Source organism: Arvicola amphibius, chromosome 8 (genome assembly GCF_903992535.2).
Source record: "Arvicola amphibius chromosome 8, mArvAmp1.2, whole genome shotgun sequence".
NCBI lineage: Eukaryota > Metazoa > Chordata > Mammalia > Rodentia > Cricetidae > Arvicola > Arvicola amphibius.
The window spans coordinates 47,024,737-47,046,661 of NC_052054.1; the positions used below are offsets into that span (position 1 = coordinate 47,024,737).

The 21,925-nt window shown below is 38.8% G+C and overlaps 1 protein-coding gene across 1 annotated transcript in view; it reads left to right on the forward strand.

The window, feature by feature from the left end:
* The window catches only part of Frk (fyn related Src family tyrosine kinase), a 144,849-nt gene that overhangs the window by 1,533 nt on the left and 121,391 nt on the right, over positions 1-21,925 (forward strand). The window contains exon 3 of the mRNA XM_038340746.1: positions 1,029-1,182. The gene's annotated coding sequence lies outside the window, so the exon portion shown is untranslated. The remainder of the gene's footprint in view (positions 1-1,028; positions 1,183-21,925) is intronic.

A 21,925-nucleotide genomic window follows, 5' to 3' on the forward strand; every position in this document is an offset into this window, starting at 1 on the left:
GGAGCCTGCCCAGGAACTCGTTCTGTTTACCAGGCTGGCCTCAAACTCACAGAGATCCGCCAGCCTCTAGCTCCCAAGTGTTGGGATTAAGAGCTTTTTTACTCTATTTGCCAAGAATAAGATGTGAAAGGCACTCCTTGAATCATTTCATCATTTAGGATGAGAAAATACATTAGACATTATGAAAGACCAACTTGACAAAAGACACTAAGGCTGGTGGTTATTCGATGACCCTGCCTTTAATTGAGCTTTTCTAAAAAGATATCAAAAACCTTATAGATGAATGGGGTGTAATCCACAAGACAACCTTTTGCAAACAGGAAGCACAGAGTAATCTCAGTGACAATAGCTGTATTATCAATTATTTTAGATGGAGAAAAACTAATCCAATTGCATCAAAGGATGCCAGAGACATTTAGCTCTTCCAGCCTCTGTGTGTGAAAAATTAGTATATTAAGATCTTTACATCACAGCCCTTCATTTAAAAGAGAAAATACATATCTATTGTCTTTATACTGTTTCTCTAAATTTAAAAGAGCGCTTCATCTAATGAGAAAGAACAATCAATATAATATAATGATACAACTGATTGAGAATTACATTTAAGTCCCACAGGTATTCTTAGGAGGTGGCTAGACCAATCAAGGGATTAATTTAGTCCGAAAGACAGTGCAGTTGGTTAGGATGCTTATAGCACCTAGTGGACTCATTTGAAAACTAATAATTAACTTTTCTGCTATAATGAGCCTCAAACAAATCTGGACTAGGAACAGAGGAAAATCCTCTAGAAAATTGAGCAGCTCACAAGTAAGAGCATAAGGACCACTGAGACCCTCCAGTCTTTACAGTCTGTGAAGATAAGGGGGGTTGCTTTGTATCACACTGATACAGAAAAAGTGGAGGTTGGGGGGTCCTTGAGTAGGACAGAGGAATCTTAGCTTCACGTGGGCTTTAACTCAGGAGTGCCACAAGGTCACAGTCAAACAAAACTTCAACTGAATTAATAGCTCTGCGTTCTTGTCTCTCAGATTCAGTTAAAGGAGATGGGAGCTGAAGATTGGACTTCAACAGAAAGGAAGAAGGTAGAACTACCATGTTGCAGGAGTGGGTTCCAGGGATGGAGCTCCACCAAGCTGCTAGTCTAGGGAGTTTTCATAGGACTGATGGCAGAGGCCTGGGAAGGTGAGTTGCTCTGTCCATTTGGCTCACCCTTGACCTCTGCATCTGCTGCTCTCTTCAAGTCATGACATCATTTATAGCGTGCAGGCAGTTGTGCTTTTTCCAGATAGTGCAGAGATAAGTCAGAGCAGGAACCAGAGGCCCTTGTGCTTTCCTGGACTCTGCTACAGAACCAAAGATAATTTTTCTTTTCTTTTTCTTTTTTTTTTTTCATCTGGCTAGGAGCAAAAAAATTTTTTTGAGGTCCCTGCTGAACTAGTTTCTATTTCTTGTTCTTATCAACCAAAATTCCTTCATGAGTTATTACTAGAAGCACTGACCTCCATATGCTTCTCTGAATCTTCAGTGGAAGGCCTACTAAATCTGACTTCCATTTTAGTTTAAACTTGAAGGCCAAAGGTCTCCTTAGAAGAGATTGTGTGTGTGTGTGTGTGTGTGTGTGTGTGTGTGCGCGCGCGCGTGTGTGTATGTGTATATGTGTGTGTGCGTGTGTGGTGTGTGTGTGAGATAGAGAGTTAATAGGTACTTTAGAGATTCTCTTAACTGTGGTCTGTATACCAGCACTCATGGCTAGGAGTTTTAAAAGGTTGGTTTCTTGATGACTTAGCTGAAGCCTCCCTTTATAAACTCAGCTGGATGTTCTGAACCAGGGAGAGGAAATTCTTTAGGGGAGGAGGGAACATAAGTCATTTTTCAAGGAAAAGATCCCAATCTGTAACCAGGTGACTACAAGCTGGAGTTGGCCATTAGACGTGTTCAGCGACAATCTGACCCAGAGAGTCCTTGTGCTGTCGTCCACATTATTTCACTTGGTGGAAAATTTATCTAGTTATTCAGTTTCTTCACTGAAGATTGTATTCTTGAGCCCCACCCATCCTATGTTGTCCAACCTTATCTCAGCTCCTCCAAGAACTTGTTTCCTTGCGTTTGTTCCATTCTCTACAGAACACCGAGCTTAGATACAAATGCTCTGGCTCATAAAGTTTATTGTTTCTAAATAAAGATATATCTTCTTCTTACACATTAAACTTCAATACAAATAACACAGATTGTCTGTTGGCAACTAAATGCTGAATCTGCTTAAATACTGAAATAGTTACTTTCCCCCATGGCTGTGATAAAAACAACTTATCTTGCTCCGCGACTGGAGGGTACAGTACATCACAGCGAGGAAGTCATGGCGGCAGAGTGGATCCAGGTGGAGTGGCAGAAATGATGCAGCTGGCTACGTTTCATCTGCAGTACAAAAGCATAAAAAGCAGAATGTGTTTGTGTGTAGCTCTTCTTTTGTCTCCTGTCTAGGACCGCAGCCGGTGGGGTTGTGTCATGCGCATTCGGGGAAGAGCTTCCTATCTCATTTGAATCTCTCTGGAAACAGTCTGAGCACAAGTTCACAGGTTCACCCCCAATTGGCCCCTGATCCAGTCATGTTGTCAATTGACATTAACCATTACATAGACGGATTGTTTCTTTGAATAACAAGTTGAATAACTGTTATAGAGTGAGTGTTGTCCCTTCCAAGTCGTTTGTTGGAGTCAGATCCTGTGACATGGCTGTATGTAGAGACAGGGCTTATAGGGAGGTGATTTTGTTAAATAGGGTCATAAGCACATGGGGGGTGAGTCCCATCAGATGGCTTTATGTCCTGCAATTATATGAAGTGGCATCAGAAATCTCAAGCACAGAAGAAAGGCCATGTGAGACTCTATGATGTTAGCCATTGTCTATTGAACCAAGAGGAAAAGGCTCTGTTGTTAGGAGCCTCCTAGTATGTGGTTTTCCTAAGACAGCCAATAATGCAATTGGTCTTTAATCAATATTGATATGTTAAGTTTAATGAGCACTGTTTGCAATTTCAAAGATCAAGAAAAGGAACATTATGCCATTTGTCATTTTTTTTTTTTTTTACAAATTCAGGTGCTTCTAAAATATTCCATTTACTGAGATTTGTAACTACAGTTACAGAACAATTCAGAGATAGTCAGAAATAGTATGTAATGTTGCTGATCCTCTAGAGCCGATTTTCATCATGAAATCTCACTCCTTTCCTCTTTCTTCCTGACACTGTCTTGCTATGTAGCTCAGGCTGGTCTCAAATGCATAATCCCCCTGTCTGATTCCAAGTGCTGGAATTGCAGGCCTGTAATTAAAGCCTCACACCCCACCTGGCCTTTTAATAAGAATATTATTTAGTCATTGTGATCTGTAGCTGTTACCTACTCTCTAGTATTTACCTAAACAGAGCTCTGATTAGTTGGCTTAAGTTTTAGATTGTGAAACAACTCATTAAAAGGTCACTTTATGGGTTTGCAACTTTCTCTTAACATGTGAATTGCAAACATAATTTGTGCAAGTATTCTTTTACACAGAGAGGTGCATAGTCTTTCTTTCATTCATTTAAAATGTACTTTTTTCCCCCAGTATTCCTATTTAAGCACAGGAACACTGAACATTTTATATGCCTTAAGCTAACCCATGTGCTCTCTGCCATACAGAGTTTAATTAAGCTGTATGAACAGACTTTATTTAGAAAGAATGATAAAATTTACAACTACTTCTTAATCTTTATGGCATCTCAATACTAGCTATTTAGGCAGGAAAAAGCATTCTTGCGATACTGAGCAAAGCCTTTAGGTGGCAGTAGTTCTGCATGGAATTTTTTTCCCCGTGGTCTTTGTGCTCTTTTTAGATCTTTACATTTCTTAATTAAAAACCATTTTATCTTGGGGACTCTGGTTCTTCTGATATTGCAGCAAAAAGAGAAACTTACATAGAAATTTCTCTGAGGTTTTCGTGTTTCTACTTACTTTTGATGGTGGTGTTTAAAATAGGGAATGAGCCTATTTTGAGGAGCAAGAGAAAACACTAAAAGACAGAACTGTGTTTCAAAACAATCCTAAAGGTTGAAGCAATTGATTGAAAGGTAAATATTAAGTTTTCCTTGTAGGCCGAAGTGACCAACTTTAACGACATCACACAGAACCTTGATTCACTAGCACTGAAGTTGGAAAAGACACGTCAATAACCTCAAGGGGAACTGAGTCTCTCTTGAACAGACAGCAACTTCACAATACTTTGCTTCTGGCTTCTTTGTCAGACATGAGGCTTCTGAATTACATGACAACTAATGAGATATTGTCATCGGGCTTGGGGAAACGTCAATGACATCCATACACACAGCTCTTACTGAACTGTATATGCCCTGGGTATAATGTGTTGCTGTTGGCCAGGCTGGCCATCAGGAGCAATCCTGTTCTGTAAACCACAAAACACCTCTAGTTATGATATTATTGGGAAAAAGTCCAAATGTAATTCAACTCAGGAGAGCACTTCAAGCATGCCACTCCACACACACTGCTGTCCTCTCTACCACACAGAGTAAGCCCTCGATGTTAGAACACTGCGGGTGGAAAGGAGAAGGGAAAACAGTGTGGTGGGGAAGCTACTGCAGGGCCACTCTCAGACCCCCCAGTCACTTTCCTCTTTGTCATAGGGCACAGTGGAAGGCCACCTCCTCTTAGATTCCAAAAATAAAGATCCAATTCTCCCTGCTCTGGGCTCCCAAGCTCCTATGGAAGGTGCTGTTGTTTCCCATGTGGGGAAAACCTCAAGTGGGCAGAGGGTAGCACTTCTCAAAAAGCTCATTGGTTTTCTCTAGCCTGCTTCCCTGAGACTGTATTGCCAGAGCGAATGTATCATCCCTAATTATATTTGTCCCAGATATTCCACAGGGCAAGTTAATACTAAATATTACCTATTCTGTTCTTCTTGAACTTTCAGTTGAGATTATTATTTTGTGCTATTATTTACAGAATCTGGCAACTTCCATCAATTTCATGATCAAGTTTTTGGTAGAGAAGTGTTTCTTTTAATTTGTTGGATTTATTTTTATTTATGTGTCTACATATGTATCTTCTTCGTGTGGGTATGCATACGTAAGTGCAGGAACTCTTGGAGATCAGAAGGGGACATTAGATCCCTGGAGCTGGAATTATGTAGGTGGTTGTGAACTGTTAAATGTGGTGCTAAGAACTGAACTTGGGTCTTCTGGAAGAGCAGCAAGTGCTCTTAACCTCTTAACCCCTTCCCCATGAACCATCTCTCCATACCCTATGGTGTGTGTGTGTGTGTGTGTGTGTGTGTGTGTGTGTGTGTGTGTGACAGGATGCACGTGGAGGTTTGGGGTCAAATCTATGGAGTATCCCACCTTTGCTTGGGTTCTAAGAGTTTAACTTAGGTTACCAGGCTCAATTGGCAAGTGCTTTGCCTGCTGAGACATCTCGTCAGCCCTGAAAAAACTTTTTAAAATTTACTTTCTTTTTACAAAGTACAGAATTTAAATAAGTTATGCTGTAGTGTTTGTTATGAACTGAGTTGTTACATGTGATGGAACCTTAAACTTTATGAGTTTATAATGTAACTGTAGTTGAAGATAACACCTTGGAGGAGGTGGGTGGGCTAAAATGGGGGCTTAGGGTGGCCTCAAACCCTGTCTGGTTGGTATCTTTATAAGACAAAATTTATACATGTAAAGAAACACATGCATACAAAGGAAAAGAGCACATGAAGACACTGCAAGAAAGGAAGGCTAAGTTAAGTAAGAAGACAGAAGGAGAGTGACATCTGTCAGCTAAGCTGGCCTCAGAATAAACAACGTAATGACCCTCTGACTTCCAGTCTCCAGGAGCCTTAGAAATGTGTTTTGTTTTCAAGTTGTCTTGTGGAATTTAAGCCTAACTAAACAATGCAGCTTCCAAGACTGTTCTATTCTAAGAGAAGAGTTCATTCTGAAACACAAAACCCAAAACTTATCAAACTTTTCTGTTACAGAAAATCCCCCTTTAAGGGTTATGATAAGAAGACACTATTGCCGTTTTCTGTTGTGTTGAGGCAGTAAGCCATTTCCTGCCACCCGCTAGCTTTACACCCGAAATAATTACACGGAAACTGTATTCATTTAAACACTGCCTGGCCCATTAGTTTCAGCCTCTTATTGGCTAATTCTCACATCTTGCTTTAACCCATATTTAGTAATCAATGTAGCACCACGAGGTGGTGGCTTACCAGGAAAGATCTTAACCTGCGTCTGTCTCGGAGAGGAGAGGCATGGCGACTGCCTGAGGCGTCTGCCTCACTGCCTTCTTCCCAGCATCCTGTTCTGTTTACTCCACCTACCTAATTTTCTGTCCTATCAAAGGGCCAAGGCAGTTTCTTTATTGACCAATGAAAGTAACACATAGACAGATGACCCTCCTCCATCAGTTTTCTAAATGGTACTAAGAGTCCACTGAATTCTTTAATCTCTTTTGCTATTGGGAGCAAATAATAAACAAAACCATAATGGAAAAACACCAGGCATTCTTATATGGGATTGGCACTCATGAGGGGTTATGGGAGATTTGTGAGATGGTTTTGGAGTCTGATGAGTCTTTGGTGTAACAGTAGCAGATAACATGTGAGAGACAGAGATGGTTCTTAGCTGATGGCTCTGCATTCTTCTTCTTCTAGTTATGTATTGATTTAAAAATTTTAAACATTTAAGTGAGCTGAAGTTTAGAGTCTTTAAGAGTAACCAAAAAATGAACATATTTTAAAATCTGTTATAAACTGGTTTCTTGTGACCCAGTCTTGAATCTTTAGGTTATTGTCTCCAACTCTCTTGAGCAGGAACTTCAGTCTCATAACATAGGTGACTGAATGCTCAATAGGGGAGTGACCCCATGCAAGGATCAATTATTCATTTATAAATTTTTACCAAAATTTTCAAGAATTACCCCTGACTTTGCCTACTCTGAGCACATGGATCCCACCTTCCACGTTAGCTAGAGCTGAGAAGTGAGTTCCTCTCAGGGCTGCCATGTCTAGGAGGAACACTGAACTGCCATCTTGAAGATGTCGGTACACATGGGGTCTAAAATGCCATAACCCATGCCAAGTGCTTATGGCACAAATCAGCATGCATGGTCTCCAAAAACGAAACAGAAAGCTGTATGATGGTTTACGACCTTTGCTCCCAACTCGCTCCTCACTCAGAAACTGCTGGGGAGTGTTCTTTACAGGCCGAGGAAGCTCTTAGGTACAATGTTATTTTCCGCTTGGGCGAATCTGAAGGCTTTTTCCCTCATCATCATGAACTAAAGGGCTCACTTCTCAAGTCTGCTTTATGGAGAGTTGCATACAATTCATACTGAACTGGGATATGCGTCACTTTCGCAGGTGGGCTTCCCTTGCCAAGTGTTTTGAAGAAAGACACGGCTACGAGTGGTATATTTGGAAGTGATCCCAGAAATCAGCAACAAATCAGGGGAGAGGGAAAAGGGACAGTGAATACAATATAGGGCTAACATCAAGGTCACTGTAGCTAGCAATGTTCGATCCTGCTAGGATGTCCCACAAAACACAGAAGGAACTCGGAACTGTCAGTGGGATGAGGAAAGACTGAATATTTATCTGCTAGCTCCTTTGCTGTCTTGACTGAGAGTTACCTACCCTCCAGTTTTTCAGGTTGTACATGACCTTGGGTTCCTATGGCCTCAGAGTTAGCCCCTGAGTACCAAGAATAAGGACCTCTCAGAGATCTATTGAGGAGGGTTATTGCCAGTGTGCTGTGAATCTGAACTTATATACAAATAGCTGAGTCTCAACTGTGCCTGAAATCAGAACTGGTTTGAGAGGTTGAGGATGGGGCACCAGTGTCATCTGGTATACCTGCCATTCTTTAAACCTTAATCACTTCAACATCATTTGCAAAAATTTATTTTGCTAAGAATTTATCTGGGATAGGTGTCTCCATCTGTTGGTCAGTCTGTTTGCAACCCACTTTTCATCCCATTTTCTATTTCTGTCCATCTGTGATCTGCTCTGTGTTCTCTTTCCAAATAAAAAGTAATAAAATGTAATGGGAGATACCACAAATGTTTTAGCCCACTGCTTTCCAAATGTGTTTGCATTGTGGGTCCATAGAAACTGGTAGCGTTTATTTAATATGGTGGGGCAAGTAGAAAACCTAGTCCACATACATGAGGCAACCAAAGCTCATCCTGTTTAGACCCTTGGAAAGAGCCAATAAGTAAATATCATAAATATAACTGAATTTTGATAGGGCATGCTGTTTGAAATAATCTATTGAACTCATTGTTTATTTTTCTTTCCTTTTTAATTGCTAGTAAATTCTTGAGTTCTAACTTATTAATTCAAATGAGCAAATGTTTATTGCATCTCAGTTATGTGCTAGAACATGCAAGAGCTACAGGGCTATAACAGCAGACAACATGACAGTTTCCCTAGAAGAGTCTGTAGTTCAAGGAGGAAATGCTGCGTGATTTGGCAAACCCAACAAAACATTGCACATAAAATAGAGAGTAAAAGAGGCTGTGAAGCTGGCTCAGTGGATGAAGTGCCAGCCAGTCAAGTATGAGGACCCTTGTTCAGATCCCCAGCCGCTGCATAAAGAAACAAGTGTGATGCTTAGAACCCAAACGTTAGGAAGACAAAGACAGATGGGCTTTTACTAGCTAGCTAGCCAGTCCAGGAACTCTTGAGTTCAGTGAAAGATGGAAAGAGGGAGATGTTGTGGAATATTTGTTTAACCAGCAAAGATGTGTTACATTTGTTCAGGTTGCATTTGTTAACTATGTAAGATGTGTTGCCTTTGCATGAATTAAATAAAATTAGCCTGGGTTCAGAGAGGCAAGGTTAGCAACTGGTTGACTGGAAGTAACAGGGGAATGCTTCTTGTGGGTTTTTGTAGTTGGGGCAATATGGAAAAGAGTGGCTTCTAGACTCCAGCAAAGAGTTTCTGCTTTATCTCTCTAAGCGTGCAGGTTTTCACCCTAGCCCTTGAATCTCGAATCTTATTAGAACTCTAGAGATTAAATTAGAACGACCTCTAGTGTCACCTACAGAGATATTGTCTGGGGGAACAGAATTCCCCATGGGCTATGGCCTGGGCAGCCAGGCCACTAGTAGTTTAAAGACCAGCCAGTGTAATGAAGGCAAAACAACAGGAAGACTCTGGACATTAATCTCTGTCCTCCACATTGGTGTTCACGCATGTGCACATGTACACATGCATGCATACACTCAAATGAGTAAACTAGAAGAAACAACGAGGCTGGCCAATCTTCAATTGGTCATTCCAACATATTCTGTCCCTTTATTTTTATTCCTTTATTTCCATACCTCATGTTACTCTTAAAAGTCAAGGCAGGCCGGGCGGTGGTGGCGCACGCCTTTAATCCCAGCACTCGGGAGGTAGAGACAGGCGGATCTCTGAGTTCGAGGCCAGCCTGGTCTACAAGAGCTAGTTCCAGGACAGGCACTAGAAATTACAGGGAAACCCTGTCTCGAAAAACCAAAAAAAAGAAAAAAAAAAAAAAGAAAAGAAAAAAAAAAAGTCAAGGCAGGTCTAGCTGCGGCTAGCTGCGGGAACCTGCAGATGTCTCTACTTCTAAGTTGCTGCATAGGCATCTGTTTTTACGACAGCCTTCTCTACCGGCTCTAACTTATTTTGGACTAGGTACTTTGCCTCGTTCATCTTTGCGCTTCAGTGACTAGCCGTGCATCCTGGTTCGCAATGCCCACTGGATGAAATATCGGCCATTTCTTCATTTCTGTCCTATCCATTGTGAGTCTAGAATGGCTGCAAAAGGCCATTACTTAGGGGAAGAGGTGCCATATTTTACAGAAGCTCCACAGCCTATGTTTCCAGTAATCAGTCGGGGTTTGCATGTCACAGGCAACAAGGGTGTTAATTGTGTACAGCCACAAAGCAGGCAGCATTTTGACAACCACTAATTTTTCAGCCTGTTAAGTTCTAGCATAAGGGCATCAGCTCCTACCTTTTCATTTAACTGTTAGTAGATTTTGTTGTCCGCATCAAGAACTCACATACAGGTATTATTACGATGGCTGGTCCTAGCACAGTTGGAGTACAATAATTCACTTACTTTTAAAATAGTATTTACCAGAGGAACAATAAATATTTTATGAACCTAGGTTTATGTATTTTATCATGTCTCATAGTGTTCCTTTAGTTTCTTGGAGTGCATTTTGCCCCTGTGGGGATGACAGTGCCTGGTTAAACTGTTTTCACTGTGTGTGGAGATGCTTATAGTTCTGTAGAAACTTCCGTAAAGAGAACGGTTGAGTAAAAACTGTTTACAGCAGGTATTGATACATGAAGAATTTCTAGTCATGGTCCAGAAAATTAGACAGGCAATTTAAATACAAATATGTTCATTTTCTCCCCTTTCCTATGTTCATTTTCTTCCCTTTCCAAGCAAATAGATAACTCTAGAAAAGAATTTAAGAGCTACAGGATTGCTGAATTTAGTTTTCCTTCTCTGCTTATCTCTCTGTGACACACACATTCCCTCAAATACACTATATTTGCATGGAGGTGGAGCTTGTCAATGAGTGATAATAAAGATTTTTTAGCCCCTCCCATATAGAAAGAATCATATTAAGAACATTAGAAGGGCCTGGAAAGATAACTCAGTAGTTAAGAGCACTGGCTACACTGTCAAAAATCTAGGTTTTGTTCCTAGCACCCACATGGGGGCTCAAAACCATTCAGAATTCTAATCCGGGGGAATCCTAATTGTTGTACACCTGGTGCAGATGTTTGCATTTAGGCAAAACATTGGTACACATAAATGAAATTATTAATTTAACAAAGAATAGTAGATAATGATTTCATTATTATGCTATGGAAATAAACAGGACACAGATAAACTGAGTTCTGCGCTGTTGAAATGTCTGATACTTTCTTAAAGGATTTTCCTTTTTTAATTTGAGCTTTCTTTTTAAAATTATTTATGCATATTTAATCATTTCATGAGACACAAAAAGAGCAAAGAAAATGAATGTGCAAATCCCCTTTTACTATTTTACACATTTATCATTCTTGTTTTCAGTAACTGTTACTGACAATTGGATGAATGCTCTATAGACCTTTTCCAAAGCATAAAATACAAATATATGTACACTATAGCTCTGTAACCCTTCTCATTGAAAGATAACTTGTTTCTCCATTTTTTTAAAAAAATTGATCTAGCCTTGTGATTTACTTTAGCTGACAGTAAGCTGCAAAAAAAGTGACATTTTTACCAATTCTGAGCATAAGTCACAAGATATCTGGGATTTTACACTTTTCTCTGGGCACTCTCTACTGTCGTGTAAATGAGGCTGGACTCTGTCTCTTCCAGAAGCAAGGGAATATATGTATGGATATAAGGATCAAGAAAAAGGTTAAAGAGCAGTTACATATAAATAAGTCAAACGAGTGCTTACTTGCATTAGAGGTCATTTAGAGAAAAGTCATTCCACAGAAGTTTTAAGATGAATGATTTTGGAGGCAACCTATGGTGCTGAGCTGTCTGTTTCCTGTTTGATGTACTAAGGGGTAGTCTTCACAGAGGGAAAAGCAACCCTCGGCACCCACCCTATGGTGCTGAGCTGTCGTGTTTCCTGTATGATGTAGTAAGGGGTAGTCTTTATAAAGGGAAAAGCGACCCTGGGCACCAGAGGTATTGAGGTCTCTGAAGTCAGGGAATTCTTTCATAGGCACGAGAGAGCTCCATAGAAAACACTGCACCAACAGTGCCATAGAGACTTAAAACCTTCCTGCTTTAGGTGCCTCTGGAATGCCCCTTACCCAGGATCCTGGGGAAAGCTAATCAAGGCTGTCTTTTGTGATAAGGTGAGTCATGGTATTTCACATGAAAACACATAAAATAGAATGTGTAACTTGCCTCTTCTTTTGTATGAATTCCCTTATTAATTTAAATGTGGAAATCACCTAAAATTTTTGTTTTCATTCATTTTGTGTTAGAAAATATGAATATATAGATGATTTGGAATTATCCTTGAGTTACTGAAATGTATATTATTTGGGAGGTTTTTTTTTTGGTTTTTTGAGATAGGGTTTCTCTGTAGCTTTGGAGCCCATCCTGGAACTAGCTATTGTAGACCAGGTTGGTCTCAAACTCACAATGATCCGCTTGCCTCTCCCTCCTGAGTGCTGGGATTAAAGGCGTGTGTCACCACTGCCCGGCAGGAGGTAAATTTTTAAAAAGTGTGGATGCACCATAAAAAATTAATTTACATTATTATGACCCTCCTTTCCTTGATTTTTCCCAATGTTTTTATTATGAGAAATTCAGATTAAACCTGTCAGAAAAAGGCACTCAATGGTTCTTTATTATTATTATTATTTATTATTATTATTATTCTTTTAATTTAGAGAAAACTCATAGGACAACAGGAGTATAAACACTGCCTTTTCTGTGAGCCATTTGTGCAGCCAGATCATAGTACCATAGCAGGTACATGAGAGTTGACTTAAAATCTGGGTAGATTTATTTAGCTGTTAAGTGATTGCAGGGAAAGCATGGGGATCTGATGCTGGATTCCCAGCACCCTCATAAGGAGCTGGCCATAGTGCCCTACATCTGTAACTCTGAAAGAAAAAGAAGTACTTACATGTGCAAATAAAAAATTCATATATATATATATTGTTGGAACAGGTCTGTAACACATTCATCCAATTGATTTAGGGAAACAGACACAAGAGGGTCTCTGAGCCTCACTGTTCATCTTGTCCTGCTGAACTCAGGGAGCTCTGGGTTCAGTGAGAGACCCTGCTCCAAAGCAAGCAAGCAAAGTTAAAGATGGGTAGGGAGCCATAAGGGCACTGTGGTGGTCTAAATGACATTTGAACACTTAGTCCCAGTTGGTGCTGTTTGAGGTTTAGGAGGTGTGGCCTTGGTGGAGGAATTATGTCACAGGAAGAAGGCTTTGAAACTTTGAAGGCTCTTGTGTTTCTCTTTCTGCTATGTGCGTATGGTTAAAGATGTGTGTCCCAGCTTGTTGTTCCTGACACCGTGCCTGTTTCCTGCTTCCCCGCTGTCCTTGGCATCATCACCATGAACTGTCTGAAATGAGTTAGTTAACCTCATCTTGTTCTGACTCCATTTTGTCTTGGCGTAGACAGTTCTCATGGCCCCCACCCTAATACCCCCACTATGGACATGTTTGTCTTGGCAACACAATTGAGTTTTTCTTGACCTTGACCCTGATCCAGCTGTTATAATCAAATAATTAATCTAAAATAAATAGAAAATCTATAAGTCAAAAATAATTGGCATGTCATGTTGTGTCTAGAATAATTACTATAGTCTGACAAGAGTGAACATTTCAAAGTTAGTTTGACCCTCATCTAACTTTGATGTAAATTATAGTCTTTGTGGTTTTTGCCTTTAAAATCTTTGTACCCCTGAGCTTGGGTACCAAGAAACTTTTCAGAAGCATAAGCCTAATCTTCATCTGGCTATCAATAAAAAAAAGTTAAAACTTTCAATTAGCTCAATTGGTGTGGGAGGTCCTTCTGTCTATGTGTTGCTTTCATTGGTTAATAAAGAAACTGCTTTGTGCCTATTGATAGGGCAGAACTTAGGTAGGTAGGGAAAATAAAACGGAATGCTGGGAGGGAAAAGGCAGAAACAGAGAGAAGCCATGGATCCTCTGCCTGAGACAGACTCCAGTTAGAATCTTGCCAGTAAGCCACAGTCACATGGCGATAAACAGATTAATTGAGATGGATTAAATTAAGATGTAAGAGTTAGCCAATAAGAAGTTAGAGTTAATGGGCCAAGCAGTGATCTAATTAATACAATTTCTGTGTGGTTATTTCAGGGCTAAGCTAGCTGGGCAGCCGGGACAGACAAGCAGGCCCTCTTCCTTGCAGCACTCAATCAATGTGGTTGTCAATAATTATCTCTTGTCGATCATTTCAGTCTCCCTCTGCTGCTACATGCCCTTATAAACCTATAAAAGGTAGACCTTCATGGGTTCCCAGGTCACAGTGTTTTGTCACAGCAGTAGAAAAAAATAGCTAAGGCAACGTATTTTACCCAAACTTAAAATGATTGTATTTGCTGGGATTGGAAAGATGGTTCAGTGATTCAGCACTTGCTGTTCTTGTAGAGGACCTGGGCTCAGTTCCTAGTACCTGGATTCAGAGATCAGTTCTTAGCACCCACGTGGCAACTTACTTCAGTTCCAGGGACTCTGACACCCTCTTCTGGCCTCTGCAGCCACCTAGCATACCCATAATACACATGCATATATGCAGGCAAAACACTCACATGTACACAGATAAATATTTGAAGTTATTTGGGATTATTATTCCTATGTCATAGGCTCAGAAGTGAAGGCATTGCTACTGTCAGAGAGCTGATGAAGAATACTGTATCACTACTATTCTTTCCTCTTTATCTGAAGGCGGGGTCATCTCTCTAATTGCTAAAGGTGGAGCAAAAGATTAACTTCTAAATTCCCAGGAAAAGAAGGTACAAAAGAACCCCAAGTTGTTCAAAGTAGATCAAAATAAAGAAATAAAGAAAAAGCATTAACTAATTCTGTGCCATCCTTTAAATGCATTTTACAACTACTACCTCATTATTCATAACAATGATCTTTATGGTGTAGATTCTTTTGTTTTCTTTATTTTGGCTGAAGAAAAATTGAATATAATAGGATCAAAAGAAAAAAAGCACTTCAAACACTTCGATGACGGGAAAAGAAGGTAACTTCTGGAGGACCCAACACAGAGTTGACTCCTGGCGTCACGGTGGAGACACAAGTGGTTGCTGGTGTAAAAAAAGCAGTCTCTTGCTGTGAAGAAGAAAATACATCAACTGACAGGTAGAGTAGAGATGACCTTGCCACTTGGTTGGATCCTGCTACATGGAACTCATGGATATGAAGGGATGAATGACAGAAGTCTTAATAACATACAGGAAGTTATTACATATTAAATCCACTAAAATAGAAAAATAAACACTTCCAATGTTAAGCTCAAATTTAATTTTGATTCATGTGTGTCTGAATACTTGAGACAACACAATCGGTTGGATTCATTTTGCCAGTTACATAAAGGCATTTCTCATTTTTCAGAGGTCAGTTCAGTAGCCCACCATCTGAATCTGCCTGAGCCTCACCCAGTTTTAATACTGAAAGCCCTCTGTTTACTGGTAAGCCAGCTTCCAGAAGCCTGTTAGCTTAAAAAGCATGCAAGTAAGGGTACCTCTCTTTAAGAGTTCATGTGGATTAGTTTGGATTTTGCTTTTTCAGTTAGTTCTTAAACTCTAAGTTGATTTGTCTTCAGGAAATCTAGAGAAGACCTGTACATCAGGTTCTTCAAACTGTTGGTTTGAAAAGTTGCTGATCCTAAGAAAAAGCCAGATGCCTACCTAGCTTGTACAAGTTCTCTGCAATATAACCAAGCTGACCAGGCATGTCTAAGCAGATCAGCAAGTGCTCTGTTCTTGGCTCCTTGTGTGTTGGTATGGAGGAAAGAGACAAGCAGATTCTCAGACAGCTCTCTTCACCCCTGTGGCGGGCCAGAGCCCAGACTTGAACTCTGCTTCTAGCCTTCTTGGGAATTTCCTCATGTCCTTGACATCTTAGCCAAATGTAATTTTAAGCTCTCAGTCTGTCGACTCTGGATACTTCTTAGCTATGTCATAGGGTTGTGGTGGGAATTGATTAATATTTATGAACACTTTTAAGTGGAAAAGTGCAGTATAAATATTACTACATGCTTTGAAAAATTGTTTCCTACATAGTATTATGCACAAAGAAAATAAGCCACGGACTGTAGTATTCTTGGAACAATGTTTAAGTGGTGATCAGTTATCTGTGTTCCCTCTTTCATCTTTTATACACTTAGTGCTTTGTGACTTAATGTTTTCAACAATGATTTCTGCTAAATTTATTTTTTATTGTTGTCATGCATCGATGCATTTTGTTTCCTGTTAAGTTCAATACATCTCTCTATTTCCAGTTACAATTTGTAAATCATTGACTGTGATTTTCCCGATTTGAAATGTGTCCAGCATACTCGGGCTATTCGTATACTTAAGGATGGGTATGGAACTGCTTTGCTGAAGAGAACAGACATTCTTCTAGTTAGCTTTATTGCATAAAAATTCCTGTGATATAAGTTCTTGCTCTGTTCTTGGATTTTTAAGCAGAAAATTTGAAGTAGATGTGATTGAAAAAAATGGAATTTTGAGTATTTTGAGGATAAAATTATCCTGAAGTATTTGGTTAAGTTTGCAATTCAAAGAGAGAAATAGTACATTTCTCATAAATCATGAACCAATGTTAGTGGTAATCCTCGACAACAATAATGCTAAACACTAAACTAGCACAGATCAAACCATTTTTGTTTTGTTTTGAGACGGGTTCTCACGAAGACCATATTAGACTGACTTTACCACGTCCTCAAGGATGACCTTGAACTACTGATTCATCTGTCTTCACCTATTCAGAGTTGTGATTATAGATATTCATGGTCATGCCTGGCTAGAAATATGACTTAAGAAAATTCATGCTGTTATAGTGGTGAAATAATTGTCATTTTTAGTATTTTAATGTTTAGTAACTTCCATACTGTCTTAGTTAGGGTTTCTATTGCTATGAAGAAACATCATGACCATGGCAACCCTTATAAAGGAATACATAAAAGGTGGCTTACAGTTCAGAGGTTCAGTCTATTATCATTGTGGTTGGGCATTGAAGTGTTCAGGTAGATTATAGTACTGGAGAAGTAGCTGAGAGTCCTACATCTTGCAGGCAACAGGAAGTGATCTGAGGGTCACTCTGAGCAAAGAGAACTCAAAGCCCATCCCCACAGTGAGACACTTCCTCCAACAAGGCCATAATTACTAAGAGTGCCAATCTCTTCGGGGACCGTTTTCTTTCAAACCATCACATCTACCATGTCTATTGTACATATTTTCCCATAACTAAACTTTCCACACTTTGGTTACATTAGTAGAGAGTGTTCCATGGTCTTATAAGCTGTGTTTCCCCACAAAATTGCCACACAAGGCTGATAGCTGTTTTAGATCTAGAGCCCTACAATGTTCTGCTTTAATAGAATCAGCCCTGATGCTAGACCTGATCCTCAGTCATGCATGTTTAGAATCTTTGTGAAAATTAGATTTCACAGAAATTACCATATTTATAAAATATAGTCTTGATAATAAAGTTCATAAGCTGATGATTAAACACAATTTTAAGGTATTAATTGCTAACAACAAGCATATACTGGTCAGAACCAGTAGATGTATTCAGAAGTCTAACACAGAGAACAAAAGTTGCTTAATGAGGAGAGACTCTGACAGAGAAAATAGATATTACCAAGTGCTGATAATCTCATCCTAATAATTCTTGAATATGACCCTTCTCAATCTTACCAAAATGCCACAGAAGCTCTGGTAATTAAAATCAGAAGGCATTAGAGACATGTTTGTATGCTATTTTGATGCAACTCTCCTTTTTTCAATAGAGTCCACTTTAGGCCCAACTTTATAGAGGTATTCTATTTTTTATTCAGGGTTGCCCTATGCTTTTTGCAGAGATTTAGGAAACACTAGTCTTACTGGAATTATGTGTTTATTTAAAATCCTAAAATATATTTTTCCTCCTGCTTGCCATGGACATCTAACCTCATCTATATTAACAACAGTGTTAGGTTCAACTCTTTGAAAAATAACTTATAAATCTATGAAGCTGAAAATGTCAGGTTATTTCTTAAGTTTTTGATTTATTAGTGGGGCTTCTCAGGGCCAGCTTAAACATGGACACAGGTGAATACATCACTCTTTGCTGCCATCACTGAAAGGAAACACATTCAAGAGCACATTTACTTCCTCTGGAAGGCTTTTACCTGGAAGTGATAGACATCTCTTGTAATTAATTACATTGGCCCAAACAAATCACATCGCTATAGTCCTTCCACAAACAGAAAAGGATAATTCTGCATTGAATTGGGAAAACTGGAAATACTCTAAACCATGATAATATGTATGCTACCTAGTAAGTTTGATGCATCTCTTTATTTTAAAATATATTTCACTTAAGCCATAATCACACATCTGGATGAGCATAAATGTGACAACCCAGCACACATGTGATCACACCAGAGTCCATATCTGAACCTCACCAGCCATTTAGCACCTCAGTGTGGCAAGAACCTCTGAATGCCTCCCTCCAACTCCCTCAGAAAATGTTCAAGGGTAGATCACCGTGCATTGCAGTCAACCCTCTGTACTGTGCATTCCTCCTTTGTCATAGCTACAGGTGGCATCCATGTCCACCTGTCCTTTCCCACTACTCTAATTCTATCTTGTGATCACTCTTCCACTCTTAAAAATCTACTTTTTAAGCTTCTGTGTATAAACAAAAAAGATGTGGTATTTTATTGTCTGAGGTTTCTGTCCTGCCTGGTTTCTGTCCTCCCACCAGGTACCACAGCCGTTTAGCCCCCAAGAAATCACACAGAGGTCTTTATTAATGATAGACTGATTGGCCCATTAGCTCAGGCTTCTTATTAGCTCTTATAACTTATATTATTATCTATGATAGCCACATGGCTTGGTACTTTTTCCGAGGGGCAATCACTTCTTCCTTCTTCTGTGATTGGGACAGGACTGGGGAGGAATGGGCTTTCTCCTTTCCAGAATTCTCCTGTTCTCATTGAACCACCTCTACTTCCTGTCTGGTTGTCTTGCCTATACTTCCTGCCTGGCTACTGACCAATCAGCGTTTATTTAAAATACAATTGACAGAATACAGAATTGTCCCACACCAGTATTTGCCTTTCAGTGAACTGCTTATTTTCATTTTATTTAGCATAAATTTTCTGATCACACTGATGTTCATCTCATTATTTTTTTGTGTCTGAAGAATAGTCCACTTTTGTATACATGTGATTTCTTGATCCTTCAACACTGTGGTGGTTCCAAATTATGGCTGTTGTGAATAGTGCTGGGATAGCTTGGAATGTGTGGATCTCTTTGATTTCCTCATTGCATACCTTTAAGCAAGGAGAGTAGACAGCTAGCTCTAAATTTAGTCTTCTGAGGAACTGTCATAGTACTGTCTACATTAGCTCTTCCAATGTACATTTCCTCACATCCCTTTTGACACACTGTATATCCCAGCTCATCATTTTTTAAACAAAATGTATACACTACCATATTCTTTTAGCACATCTGCATCTGTTATGTTTTATTTTTTCTTTTGCTTGCTTTTTGACTCAGCCATCTAACTGCAGTGAGATGATGCTGGGATTTTGATTTACATTTTTTTGATGCTTACTGAAGTTAAACATTTTTTCATACTTCTTAACCTTGTGTCTATCTTCTTTTGAGAACTATCTATTCATATTATTCCCCTAGTTTCTTTTTTTTTTTTTCTAGAAATGGCCTTTAGGAAATTCCAGTATGGTCATTTAAAAATTGGATTATTTGGCCGGGCGGCGGTGGCTCACGCCTTTAATCCCAGCACTCGGGAGGCAGAGGCAGGTGGATCTCTGTGAGTTCGAGACCAGCCTGGTCTACAAGAGCTAGTTCCAGGACAGGCTCCAAAGCTACAGAGAAACCCTGTCTCGAAAAACCAAAAAAAAAAAAAAAAATTGGATTATTTGGTGTTTACTGTTGATACATTCCTCTTGTTGTTGCTGGAGTTAATCCCTTTCAGGTGAACAGCTTCCAATATTTTCTCCCATTCTGTAGGATTTCTCTTCACTCTGTTGGTTATTTTCTTGGCTTTTTCTTTGTATCCAGCTCCATATATCTGGTTCTGCTTTTGTTATTTGTGATTTAGAGATCTTGTCCAAAGATGTCATTGCCTGTTTGATGTCATGAAAGCTCTTCTCTCTGCCCTCTCTGTTTTTATTTCTCATGACTTTGTAGTTTCTAATGGTTTTATTCTAGCAGTTTTAGGTCTTTGATCCACAGTACTTGAGTTTTATAGTGAGAGGCAGGAATATCATCATACAGCTTTCTAGCTTTCCCTGTATGATTTATTGAGATGGCTGTTTGTATGTGTTTTTTTCATTTATTCCTATGCTTTTCAGTTATCAAAGGTGAGTTGGCTGCTAATGGATGCATTTCTTTCTGGGCTCTCTATTCTGCTTCATTGTTTTATGCCAATGGCATGCTGCTAGGCTTTTTAAAAATGTGTTTTGTGGTTAGATAGGATGTTCCTAGTTTTGCTTTTACTAATCAAGATTGTTTTGACTACTTGGAGTATTTTGTTTTTACATGTAAGTTTTTGGATTGTTCTTCTATTTCTGAGAAGAATTTCATTGCCAATTTATAATAACCAAATGACAATTTGTCAAATTGGCAAGATGATCATAAATTACTTAGGTAATGTGAAAATTTAAATAATATTGATTATTTTGATCTATGAATCTTGTATTATATCCAGTTATCTTTTCCAACTCTTCCATTAGTGGTTTATAATTCTTATTGTTTAGATTCATTACTATTTTGATAAAATTTCGTAGACACAGACTTATTTATTTTGTAGATTTTCTTAATTAGATTGCTTTCTTGATTTCCTTTTCAGCCATCTCACCACTGGTATAAAATGGTATAAAATGCTACTAACGTATTTTGATTCTATATCTTTCAATATTACTGAAAACTGTATTTATTCATAATTTCTAGGAGATTTCTACACAGCAATTGGGGCTTACAATGTACAAAAATAACAGTATTGTAATTTTAATTCTTTTTCCATTTAGATGCTACTTATTTATTTATTATTTATCTCTTGTCCTAGTGCTTTGGCCATGACTTCTAATACCATGTTATGTAAGAGTAGTGAATGTGGTCACCATTTTCTTCTGTTCCTTTGAGGAACTACTTCAGCTCTTCCCTGTTTGCTAATCACTCTAACTATGGAGTCTGTCCTTTATTATTTGTTCCTTGTATACCTAACTCATTGATGTTAGTTACAAAGAATATTAAATTTTATTGAATCATTTTTGTATCTCTTGAGACAAAGAAGTGGATCTTGTCCTTCATTTTGTTAATATGGTATAGTTATTGGTTGGTGTATTCTACATCTCTGAGGTAAATCTCACTAGGCTATTTTGTATATTCTCTTTGAGGTGTATAATGGGCTTTGTTTGCCAGTATTCTTGGTAAGATTTTTTGCATTAATGTACGTCAGGGATTGGTCTTAGTCTCTTTTTTTCTGTGACTACAAACTGACCCCAAGGTCTTGTCCATATCAGATAAGTGCTCTACCACTAAGCTATACACCCAGACTTCTAGTTTCCTTGTTTTGTTATGTTCTTGGTTGGTTTTGGTATTAGATTAATGTTAGCTCATAATGAATTTAGAAATGCTAATTTCCTTTACAGTTTCTATATATTCTGAGATAGGTTAGTTTGTTCTTTAGGCTTTTGTTTGTTTTTCTCTTGCTGATCATTGAACCTATGGCCTCTTACACAGCAGACAAGTGCTGTGTTGTTGGAGAGCACTTCTAACCTGCTACAGGTTCTTCAAGTGTATGCTAGATTTCAGTAGCGAAGCCACTTGGATCTAGGACCATCTGGTTGAAAGACATTTTCTTAGCAATTTAATTCCATTACTCATTATTGCTCTTTTCAGGTTTTATATGATTTTATGGATTGGTTTTGGTAGATTGCATTTATACACAAATGCATTTCTTCTAAATTTTCCTTTTTATTTGGTGCGATATTTTAATTTTTAAATATTTATAATCCTTGGTCTTATCCTCATGTTTAGACTTCAATAACTCAACAAATATACATTTTTGTGCTCAATTCCAAGTTTTGGAGATGACAAAAGTTGAATCATGTCCAAATCTGAAGGAAGACTTTTGTGCAATGCAGTAATTGACAATTTTGTTT